The sequence below is a fragment of the Oncorhynchus masou genome, unplaced genomic scaffold (assembly GCF_036934945.1).
Source record: "Oncorhynchus masou masou isolate Uvic2021 unplaced genomic scaffold, UVic_Omas_1.1 unplaced_scaffold_973, whole genome shotgun sequence".
Taxonomy (NCBI): domain Eukaryota; kingdom Metazoa; phylum Chordata; class Actinopteri; order Salmoniformes; family Salmonidae; genus Oncorhynchus; species Oncorhynchus masou.
Window position 1 is genome coordinate 207,364 of NW_027016239.1, and position 11,077 is coordinate 218,440.

Genomic DNA, 11,077 nt, shown 5'->3' on the forward strand with positions numbered 1-11,077 from the left:
CCAACTGTCAGAGCAGCTCACAGATTACTGCACCTGTACATAGCCCACCTATAATTTAGCCCAAACAACTACCTCTTTCCCTACTGTATTTATTTGATTTATTTAGCTCCTTTGCACCCCATTATTTTTATTTCTACTTTGCACATTCTTCCACTGCAAATCTACCATTCCAGGGTTTTACTTGCTATATTGTATTTACTTCACCACCATGGCCTTTTTTGACTTTACCTCCCTTATCTCACCTCATTTGCTCACATTGTATATAGACTTGTTTATACTGTATTATTGACTATATGTTTGTTTTACTCCATGTGTAACTCTGTCGTTGTATGTGTCGAACTGCTTTGCTTTATCTTGGCCAGGTCGCAATTGTAAATGAGAACTTGTTTTCAACTTGCCTACCTGGTTAAATAAAGGTGAAATAAATAAATAAATATAAAAATATAAAACGGTTACCCATCTCAAGAGATTAAACAAAAAATTGACTACAATATGTGCCTATTAAGTAAAGACTGACCAAAACAGGGTTTCATATTATATTTTTTTGTTATTTTCTTTTCTTTTAACCCCTTTATCTCTCCAATTTTCGTGGTATCCAATTGGTAGTTACAGTCTTGTCTCATTGCTACAACTCCCTACGGACTCGGGAGAGGCGAAGGTAGAGAGCCATGCGTCCCTCTGAAACACGACCCTGCCAAGCTGCACTGCTTCCTGACAAAATGCCCGCTAACCCGGAAGCCAGCCACACCAATGTCACCAATGTCGGAGGAAACACCGTACACCTGGCGACCGTGTCAGCATGCATGCGCCCGGCCCGCCACAGGAGTCGCTAGAGCGCAATGGGACAAGGACATCCCTGCCAGACAAACCCTCCCCTAACCAGGACAGCGCTGGGACAATTGTGCGTCAACTGATGGGTCTCCGGGTCGCAGCCAGCTGCGACAGAGCCTGACTCGAACCAGGACCTATACCGGCACAGCTAGCAACTGCGATGCAGTGCCTAAGACCACTGCGCCACTCGGGAGGCTAAATCATGCATAAATTCCTTGTGACTCGGGGAATGGAAGCTTTTGAATTGGATGTTTCAGGCAAAAAATAAAATTGCTAAAAAATGTCTAGCCCCTTTGTCTATTGGTAACAGGGTTGACGTATTATGCTCGACACACTAAGTTTTCCACCACAAAACAAAAAAATGAAAAAAGAGCAGATCTAGCTCACGAGCTCAACTTGCACCTGCATTTTGGAGCTATGTCTAAAAAGCGTTTTGTCTTTTACAACTCTCCCATTCACCTGTGTGAACTTCATCTTCGTTGCATGCTAGCCTTTTACCGGCTGCGGAGAGCCTTTTCTGTTTGCATTTTGTTGTGCACCAGGTTTTCATGTCTTTTCATGTTCTGTTTTTGAGAGCTGGCTCTGACCCATAACAGTCAATCCTCTTTGCTGGGAACCTTCTTTAGCACTTTACATTTTCCCAAATGCTTCCAAACTGATGCTTTCTCACAGCTGCTCTTAGTCTTGGGTTGAGAAGTCATTCTCCAAACCTAATCGCAAACAAAGAAAAGATTAAAACACATGACGGTCCAACACAATAGGGGAGGGGGCATAGGGAAGGTATAGGAGAGGAGATAAAAAGAAAAGACTTCCTCCGTGTCAGGTAAGCAGTCTCGAAGTGTACCCTCACCAACTTACCGGACTGAGTGAGTTCTGAACATCCCTCGCTGTCCTCTGTTCCTGCGTCCAAGTCTTCTTGGGCCTCTTTCTGGTGTCTGTCTTGACTCTTTAGTACGTTTTCTCAGTTCTTTCCCAGGCTTGCCTGAAAAACACAAAAGGATGGAACATACATAAGAGTAACAACAAATCCACATATTAGCAAGCAACGACATTACATTTTTGCTCAGCCTGATAAGTTTGACGGTAGACTGCGGATGTTCCCTTGCTTACGAAAGCAGCCGGTGTGTACCGTCACAGAATTACCAGGCTGTGTGAGTTCTGAACACCTGTCACTCAAGCTTTCGCTGTCAGGTTCATACTCACCGATGCAGCCGGTGTCACTCAGCTGGTGTTTTGTATCATATTTGTACAATAGCTGATGAAACTATGAAAAAAGGTTTATCAGTGTAACTTCCTGATAGTTGCTGATTGTATTTTCAATCTACATAAGACATTCTAAATCAGCAGGTTTTGTATTGGTGGAGTTTTGGCTTGCTTGGTGACATCACCAGGTGGTCTAAGTTAATAGACCAATTACAAAGAGTTTGAAATCTCTCTGCCAATAAGAGCTCATTTTGAGGCTACATTTCCCTTCCATTAGTGGACTGATCCATGTTTAACCATGTTTTGAGGCTTTAGAGTGTTTGTTTACAATTACTTTGTTTACCCACATTGAAGTAAAACAAGCTTATATGCTGAGTTCTGATGGGGTACAACTGTTGAACTAATAACCTCATGAGGAATTTACAAGTTATATTCTTCAAGAATCAATGGGTATATATCATTCAATTGCAGGTTCAAAAATGGATTTTGCAACTGCCGATAGCAACTTTAAAATGCAGGAAATGAGGTGGTGGTTGACGGTTGGCTACATACCTTGGCAAAAGAGATTCCTGCTTTAATCCGTGTTCTGAGAGTACAATTTTAAAATAGACATGCCATTAATACATGTATAGTATGACATATTACCTATGACAGCAACAACTGTCTCTCCAAATCAAACCTTCTCATCTCGCACCGCACTGTCTCTGCCAGTCCTGCAGCAAATAAAACATGTTTTCACAAACAAAAAATGTCATTGGACCATCCGGATATCAATATTGAATAGTGAAATATTCCAAATGTCTTTCCCTAGCTGCCATTTCAAAATACAATCACCTCGAAACAAAATGTCTCACATTGTGACTTGCGCAAATAACTCGGCATGCCACAGGAAAGCAACCGAGCTCGGACCACATTTGCATTACAATGCAGCTAGCTACCAGTAGCTAGTTTAACATTAGTCCTATAGAGTTATTTAACATTATGCACAACACAACATTCTTCCATTTGAGAACATCTAAGACATCATTGCAAAGATAAATAATGCAATAATAATCCATTCTGAAATGTATTAATGTCTACTCCAGCAACCTTTAGCAGCTAGCTGGCTAATTAACCTATCAGTATAGCCAGGAAAAATGGCTCGCTAGCTACCTGCTAGCAAGCTAACATAATGCTACAACATAGCTAATACTTTTCCACGCATCGACGAAATGTAGCCCGCTACAGCTACATTGGCCGAGTTATTGTTGAATAATAACGAAGCTAGGTAAATTCATTTAAAATAATATCGCTAGTAACTGCAAAATACTTACAGCTGAAATACACTGCTGTTTTCTTTATGAGCATGGTGAACTGAGGAAGCCGCATCCACGTGTCGTGTTGTGGGGGAGGGGACAAGTTCCCCAAATAGACCCTGGCTTTGGATCAGGTTTGAATTCCCCCCCCCGCTAATGGTCCTTGTTAGGTTTGGGGAGGGGAAGCTGATCCTAGATCTGTATCTCGGGGAAACTTCGCCCCCAGCACATGCAAAGAAAGAGAGTTGAGGAGAAGGGGAGGAGAGAGAGCGTCGCTCTCAGGATGGACAGATCATGTTCAAAATGTACCAGTAAGAAATTGGTTTCAGAATATAATATATTGCCTTTAGCAGTTCTAATGTCTTCATTTTCCCCATTTCATTAGTCTTGTTGATTGATTGCTGATATCTAGTTTCACAGAATAGATGGTGTTGATGAAGAGCATCCATCCATGTTTTTAATACATTCATAGACATATAGTTCATACTGGTGGTCCTACCCATTACCCACTTCACTCCATTAACCTTAAACTTGCTGCTCACATGGTGGTTTGTCTAAATGTATTTGACTTTAGGTTAGTTAAGGTTAAGAAGGTAAAGATTGTGTTGGGAGCACGAGTGGCAATGCTGCCTCACCCAGATCACACATTGCCCTATATATGTATATATTGTAGTAAGCTTAACCCAACACTTACCACCTGCTGATCTTTGGTGTAATGGATAAGGTTGGCTTGCTAGTCACTGGACCGGGGTTCGAGTCCCAGTTGGAGCTACCCCCAAATTTGTTACATTGGTATCAGAAGTGGGAAAGTGCCTGTGAAGCCATCAAAGATGTATGTACACGTGAGAGACTTGCTATAAAGAAGTGTGGGGGCATGCTCTCCCAAAGGAAGGAGGTCTCAGCTGACTCACGTTCTGTAGCAACTTTAATCCAACACAGAGCGACAACATCGAGAGGTTTGGACATCTTGGCGTAGCACTTACGGTGTTGGCTTGACAGTTGATGGACCCAGGTCCAAAACCTGTTTGGGGCGACTGCCTGAATTCACTAAAATATATTTGTTTGCCTACGGGCAGGGAGACCCGGGTTTGAGACAAAAAGGGGCATTACACCATTGCTGTTTGCAAAAAAACACTACATTGGTGGAAGCAGTGGAATTGTGCTTTGGGAGAGGTGTGCACATTTCATGGTCAGGATCTGTACCTGGGCCTCCCATGGGAAAAACCAGTGTCTTGACCATTAGACCAAGAGGTAATGCCCTCTTGAGCTGAGGGTGACACTGATTTTAAAGTTGCACGTAGGACTACCTCATTAACAGGTCATAAGACAGACTCATGTTTGCTACGCACATGGGATAGTGTAAAGGAACTTTGCCTAGGAAGCCCATGCTAGAAGTGTTAGAAGCTGGAAGATAGAGAATTGGTCCAGTAACTGAAAGGTCACTGTTTTGAGTCCTAAGTCAGGCAACAAAATGTGTGATTTGATCTGAACTGGCAGATCTGTGACCAACCCCTTCAGAAAAACAAATTCCCTTTGTTCCCCGTAACATGGACTAGTTAAGTTAAGTTGTACTGGCGCCAGAGAGGATGGCTGCCGTTTTATTGGCTCTTAACCAACCATGCTATTTTGTTTGTTTTTTCGCTTTGATTGAAACTTATTTTGTACATAATGATGCTGCTACCGTCTCTTATGACCGAAAAGAGCTTCTGGACATCAGAACAGTGATTACCCACCTTGAATTTGACAAAGAATTTTTGTTTAATGAGTCAGACGAGAGGGATTTACTCCAGACACACTGTACAGGCCCTCATCCCCGTCATTTGAAGGAAAAAATATGTAGATTTCGCAGAAGGAGATCGGGGTGGCATGTGAGGATTTATCGACGAGTGGCTAATCTGCCTTGCCATCCGTACTGTTAGCCAACGTACAATAGCTGGAAAATAAATGGGACAAACTAAAAGCACATATATCCTACCAACGGGACATTAAGAACTGTAATATCTTATGTTTCACAGAGTCGTGGCTGAACGACATCATAACATACAGCTGGCGGGTTTTACACTATCGGCAGGATAGAAAAGCATCCTCTGGTAAGACAAGGGGTTGCGGTCTATGTATATTTGTAAACAACAGCTGGTGCCCGATATCTAAGGAAGTCTCAAGGTTTTGCTCGCCTGAGCGAGAGTATCTCATGATAAGCTGCAGACCACACTATCTACCTAGAGAGTTTTCATCTGTATTTTAGGTAGCTGTCTACACATCACTACAGACCGATGCTGGCACTAAGATCGTACTCAATGAGCTGTATACCGCCATAAGCAAACAGGAAAACGCTCATCCAGAGGCGGCACTCCTAGTGGCCGGGGACATTAATGGAGGGAAACTTAAATCAGTTTGACCTCATTTCTACCAGCATGTTTAAATGTCCATCCAGAGGGGGGAAAAAACTTGGTGACTCGGTCAATAAAAAAGTGCTCAAATGAAGCAGATGCGAAACGACAGGATTGTTTTGCTTGCACAGACTGGAATATGTTCCTGGGATTCTTCCGATGGCACCACATCAGTCACCGGCCTCATCAATAAGTGCATCGATGACGTCGTCCCCACAATGACTGTACGTACATACCCCAACCAGAAGCCATGAATTACGGCCTTGTTTCAAGGACCAGATACTGAGCGGGCTCACTGGGGTCCAATGTTACCTCGATGATCTACTCATCACCGGCATAGACGAGGAGGCAGGAGCAACAGAGAAACCTGAACGCTACACTACAGAGATTGGAGGAGTACAGTCTGAGGGTCCGGAAGGACAAATGCAAGTTTTCCGGCCCTCTGTTGAGTACCTGGGCCACGTCATCGACAGTTCGGGGCTCCACAAGGCGCCATCGAGGTGAAGGCCGTTGCGGAAGCTCCATCCCCAAAGAACGTGAGTCAGCTGAGATCATTCTTAGGACTACTGACATACTACGCAAAGTTTGTGCCAAACCTAGCTAACATGTTAAAGCCACTGCATGAACTTTTGAACAAAACCAAACAGTGGAAGTGGACAGACAGATGTGAGGAGGCCTTCAAGAAAGTGAAAACAGCCTTAGCTCAGTCAGAGGCCCTAACCCACTTCAACCCCAACTTGCCATTACGGTTGGCATGTGATGCATCGCCTTATGGCGTTGGTGCGGTTGTCTCACACATCATGCCATCAGGTGAAGAAAGGCCAATTGCTTTCGCATCACGGACCTTAAGTAAAGCCGAGAGCAATTATGCACAGAGAGCGTGAAGCACTCGACATTGTGTTTGGAGTTAAGAAATAGATTCAGTTTCTGTTTTGCCAACGACTCACACTGCTGACAGACCATAGACCCCTCACCTCCATCTTTGGTCCCCCACCGACATTCCGTCGCTTGCAACCAGCCACATGCAGCGATGGCCGTTATTGTGATCTGCTCACCAGTACGATATCAAGTACAGAAGGTCTGAGCAGCACTGCAATGCAGACGGCCTCTCAAGGCTTCCCTACCTGTCGCACACACTGAGCACTCCCAGGCTGAAATCTTCTACTTCAAGGAAGTGACGAGCGCCCAGTTACATCTGTCCAAGTGAAAAAGTTCACCTACACTGATCCAGCGATGTCTGAGGTCGGGACATTGTCACTCGTGGAAAAGAAGGAGAGATGTCAGACAGCCTACAACCTTACCTCGTGAGGAGAAACAAGTTCACAGTTCAGTGTGGATGCTTGCTATGGGGTTTTCGAGTCATCATACCGCGCCACTGAGAAGGCAGGTGCTTGAAGAACTCCATTCAGGGCACTGTGGCATGGTGCGAATGAAGGAGATTGTATGCAGCTACTTTTGGTGGCCAGGTCTGGACGCAGCTATCGAAGACAAGGTCAAGTCATGTTTCTGCATGTCAAAAGATGAGAAAATGCCTCAGCTAGCACCACTACACCCATGGGATTTCCCAGAGGAGCCTTGGCAGCGAGTCCACAGACTATACAGGCCCACTGGAGGATCGTATGTTCTTAGTCGCAGTTGACGCACACAGCAAATGGCCTGAGGTCACAGTGATGAAGAGCACCTCAGCGGAGAGAACAATCGAAGAGCTACGGTCAATCTTCAGTCACTTCGGCTTCTGCCAACGCAACTCGTTAGTGTTAATGGCCCCAGCAACTGGTGTCTGAAGAGTTCCGGTCATTCATGGAAGCAAATGGAATTCAGCACGTCAAGTCAGCGCCGTATCACCCGCGTCAGCCATGAAGAAAAGACAGCCGCACGCACTCGACCTCTTGAGACCTCCAAAGACGAGACAGGTTGTACAGACACAACAGAGAGCACAGGTGGAGAGACGGAGCAAAGCGAAAGACATAAGCTTCATAGCTGGAGAGAGAGTTCTTGCTCGGAACTACTGCAAAGGTCCAAATACCAGCCACAGTGGTTGCACAAACAGGACCTGTGTCCTACACAGTTCCCACACCGGAAAACATCATCTGGAGGATACAAGTGGATCAACTGTTGCCAGGAACCAACCTCAAGAGATGACTCCTGTCAAGTGACAAACCAAGATCAGCTACTGGAGACGTAACATGACTACGAGCTCTCACCTGAACATCCACTGCAGCAACCTACAAATGTGGAAAGTGCTCCAGACTCACCTGAACCAGCCAGAGTGCCTACTCAGGGTACTGTTGCACCCAGTCTGGGAATACACCATCACCACTCAGACTCAGAGATAATGTGACTGTAGACTCAACTGTACATCGTCATTACCCTGCAAGAGAAAGAATACCCCCTGACAGGTTGAGTTCAGACTAACTCAACATCAGGGAAGAAGACACCCCCAGGGTTAAGTCTGGGGACTAAGGCAGTCTACCTCTATCCCTAGTTTAGAAAAGGTTAAACATCTGAAAAGTTCATTTATTTACATGAAGAGAACTTATATTAAAAGAAAACAATAGGCAAAACAGTGAATATTTACTTTTTCCTAATGGGTCACCAGAGGTAGAGGGGGAGGAATATGTTGTGTATTGATATTCTAGTTTTGTCCCTTTAGGCACCTGTAACCCCCCTTGCTTACCTACATTGAAATGCTTGGAATGTTCTCCTGTGAAATGCATTAAACAATTCCCACGTTCATTTCTACTCCGCCTCATGTCCTGTACTTATATTAGTTGTATAATAATACAGTGTGCTATACAACAGGACGCTTATAAGAAATCCCAATATGCCCTCAGACGAACCATCAAATAGGCAAAATGTCAATACAGGACTAAGATCGAACCGTACTACACCGGCTCTGACGCTTTCGTCAGATGTGGCAGGGCTTGCAAACAATTAGACTACAAAGGGAAGCACAGCCGAGAGCTGCCCAGTGACACGAGCCTACCAGATGAGCTAAATAATATGCTCGCTTCGAGGCAAGTAACAATGAAACATGCATGAGAGAATCAGCTGTTCCGGATGACTGTGTGATCACGCTCTCCGCAGCCGATGTAAGACCTTTAAATAGGTCAACATTCACAAGGCCGCAGGGCCAGACGGATTACCAGACCGTATACTCCGAGCATACCCTGACCAACTGGCAAGTGTCTTCAATGACATTTTCAACCTCTCCCTGTCTGAGTCTGTACTACCAACATGTTTCAAGCAGACCACCCATAGTCCCAGTGCCCAAGAACACTAAGGAAACCTGCCTAAATGACAACCAACCCCGTAGCACTCACGTCTGTGGCCATGAAGTGCTTTGAAAGGCTGGCCATGGCTCACATCAACAACATTATCCCAGAAACCCTAGATCCAATCCAATGTGCATACCGGCCCAACAGATCCACAGATGATGCAATCTCTATTGCACTCCACACTGCCGTTCACACATGGACAAAAGGAGCAACTATGTGAGAATGCTATTTATTGACTACATCTCAGTGTTTAACACCATAGTGCCCTCAAAGCTCATCACTAAGCTAAGGACCCTGGGACTAAACACCTCCCTCTTCAACTAGATCCTGGATTTCCTGACGGGCGCGCCACGCTGATCCTCAACCAGGGGGCACCTCGAGGGTGCATGCTCAGTCCCCTCCTGTACTCCCTGTTCACTCATGACTGCACGGCCAGGCACGACTCCAACACCATCATTAAGTTTGCCGATGACAACAGTGATTCTGATCACCGACAACGATGAGAAAGCCTATAAAGGTGGTCAGAGACCTGACAATGTGGTGCAAGGTGTTACGTTCCCCAGTTTATGTGTTGTAGTTTGTGTATTTGCATGTGTTTATTTTAGGAAATGGCTTCCTGAAATCCCTCAAGCAGCTGATTGGTCGACTCCATGGCTAATTTGAGAGCTGACCCCGCCCCCTCGTCAAGACGCAGCTGTCTCCAATTACCCATTCATTCTGAAGCTATATAAATGCCAGTGTTCTGTTCAGGAGAGAGATTTGCTGGGAGGTCATTGCAGAGATTTTGCTAGATTTTGCTGGGCTGAGAGTTGGTATGTTTTGTGAGTTTGTTGCTCAGATAGAGCCTATTTGATGTCCTTTGTTTCTTAGTTTGTTTGTGAAATTGTTTAATATTCTGTTTCATTTGTTCCCAGGGGGAAGGGGAAGGCACCTAGGGAGTGCTTAGGCAAGAGGCCCGCGGGCATACATATAACCGTAGCATATTCGCTGTCTAGGCACACTAGGTAAGACCTGGGCGGACCACCCCCTTGTATTTTGGTTAGGGCACCAGGTGGTGCTAAATTAGGTAAGATAGGAGAGGGGGGGCTTTGAGATTTACTTTCTTTGCTTTGGTTCCGTCCAGCCCCTTTTCCCCATATTACTGTGTGAAGGAATAAAGTCCTGGTAAACGGTACCACATTCTGACTGTTGTCATTCTTTCTTGCACCTACAGTCCATACCTTTTTCACTTCACGGAGAGTTTAGTTGTAGCAGGGTGTTGCGTTCCCTCTTCATAGAGGCGTGCGTAACACAAGGACAACTATCTCTCCCTCAATGTGATCAAGACAAAGGAGATGATTGTGGACTACAGGAAAAGGAGGACAAACCACACCCCTATTCTCATTGATGGGGCTGTAGTGGAGCAGGTTGAGAGCTTCAAGTTCCTTGGTGTCCACATCACCAAACTATCATGGTCCAAACACACCAAGAGTCGTGAAGAGGGCACAACCTAAAAAAAAGCCTATTCCCCCACAAGAGACTGAAAAGATTTGTCATGGGTCCTCAGATCCCCCAAAAATTCTACAGCTGCACCATCAAGAGCATCCTGACTGGTTGAATCACTGCCTGGTATGGAAACTGGTCGGACTTTGACCGCAAGGCACTACAGAGGGTCGTGCATACGGCCCAGTACATCACTGGAGCCAAGCTTCCTGGAATCCAGGACCTCTATACCAGGCGGTGTCAGAAGAAGGCCCTAAAAACTATCAAAGACTCCAGCCACCCTAGTCATAGATTGTTCTCTCTGCTACCAAATGGCAAGCGGTACCGGAGCGCCAAGTCTCGGTCCAAAAGACTTAAAAGCTTCTACCCCCAAGCCATAAGACTCCTGAACAGCTAATCAAATGGCTACCCAGACTTTTTGCACCCCCACTGTTTTAAGCTGCTGCTACTCTCTGCATAGTCAATTTACCTCTATTACCTCGACTAACTGTGCCCTCCGCACATTGACTCTGTACCGGTACACCCTGTATATAGCCTCGCAATTGTTATTTTACTGCTGCTCTCTAATTATTTGTTACTTTTATTAAAATGATCTAAA

General features: G+C 45.2%; 1 long non-coding RNA gene across 1 annotated transcript; it reads right to left on the reverse strand.

The window, feature by feature from the left end:
* Positions 1 to 1,032: 1,032 nt before the first annotated feature.
* Positions 1,033 to 3,433, reverse strand: LOC135538490 (uncharacterized). Its single transcript, XR_010455431.1, has 3 exons — positions 3,348 to 3,433; positions 1,690 to 1,813; positions 1,033 to 1,541 (listed from the first exon to the last, which is right to left on the reverse strand). It is a non-coding gene; the product is annotated as an uncharacterized LOC135538490 (long non-coding RNA).
* Positions 3,434 to 11,077: the final 7,644 nt, after the last annotated feature.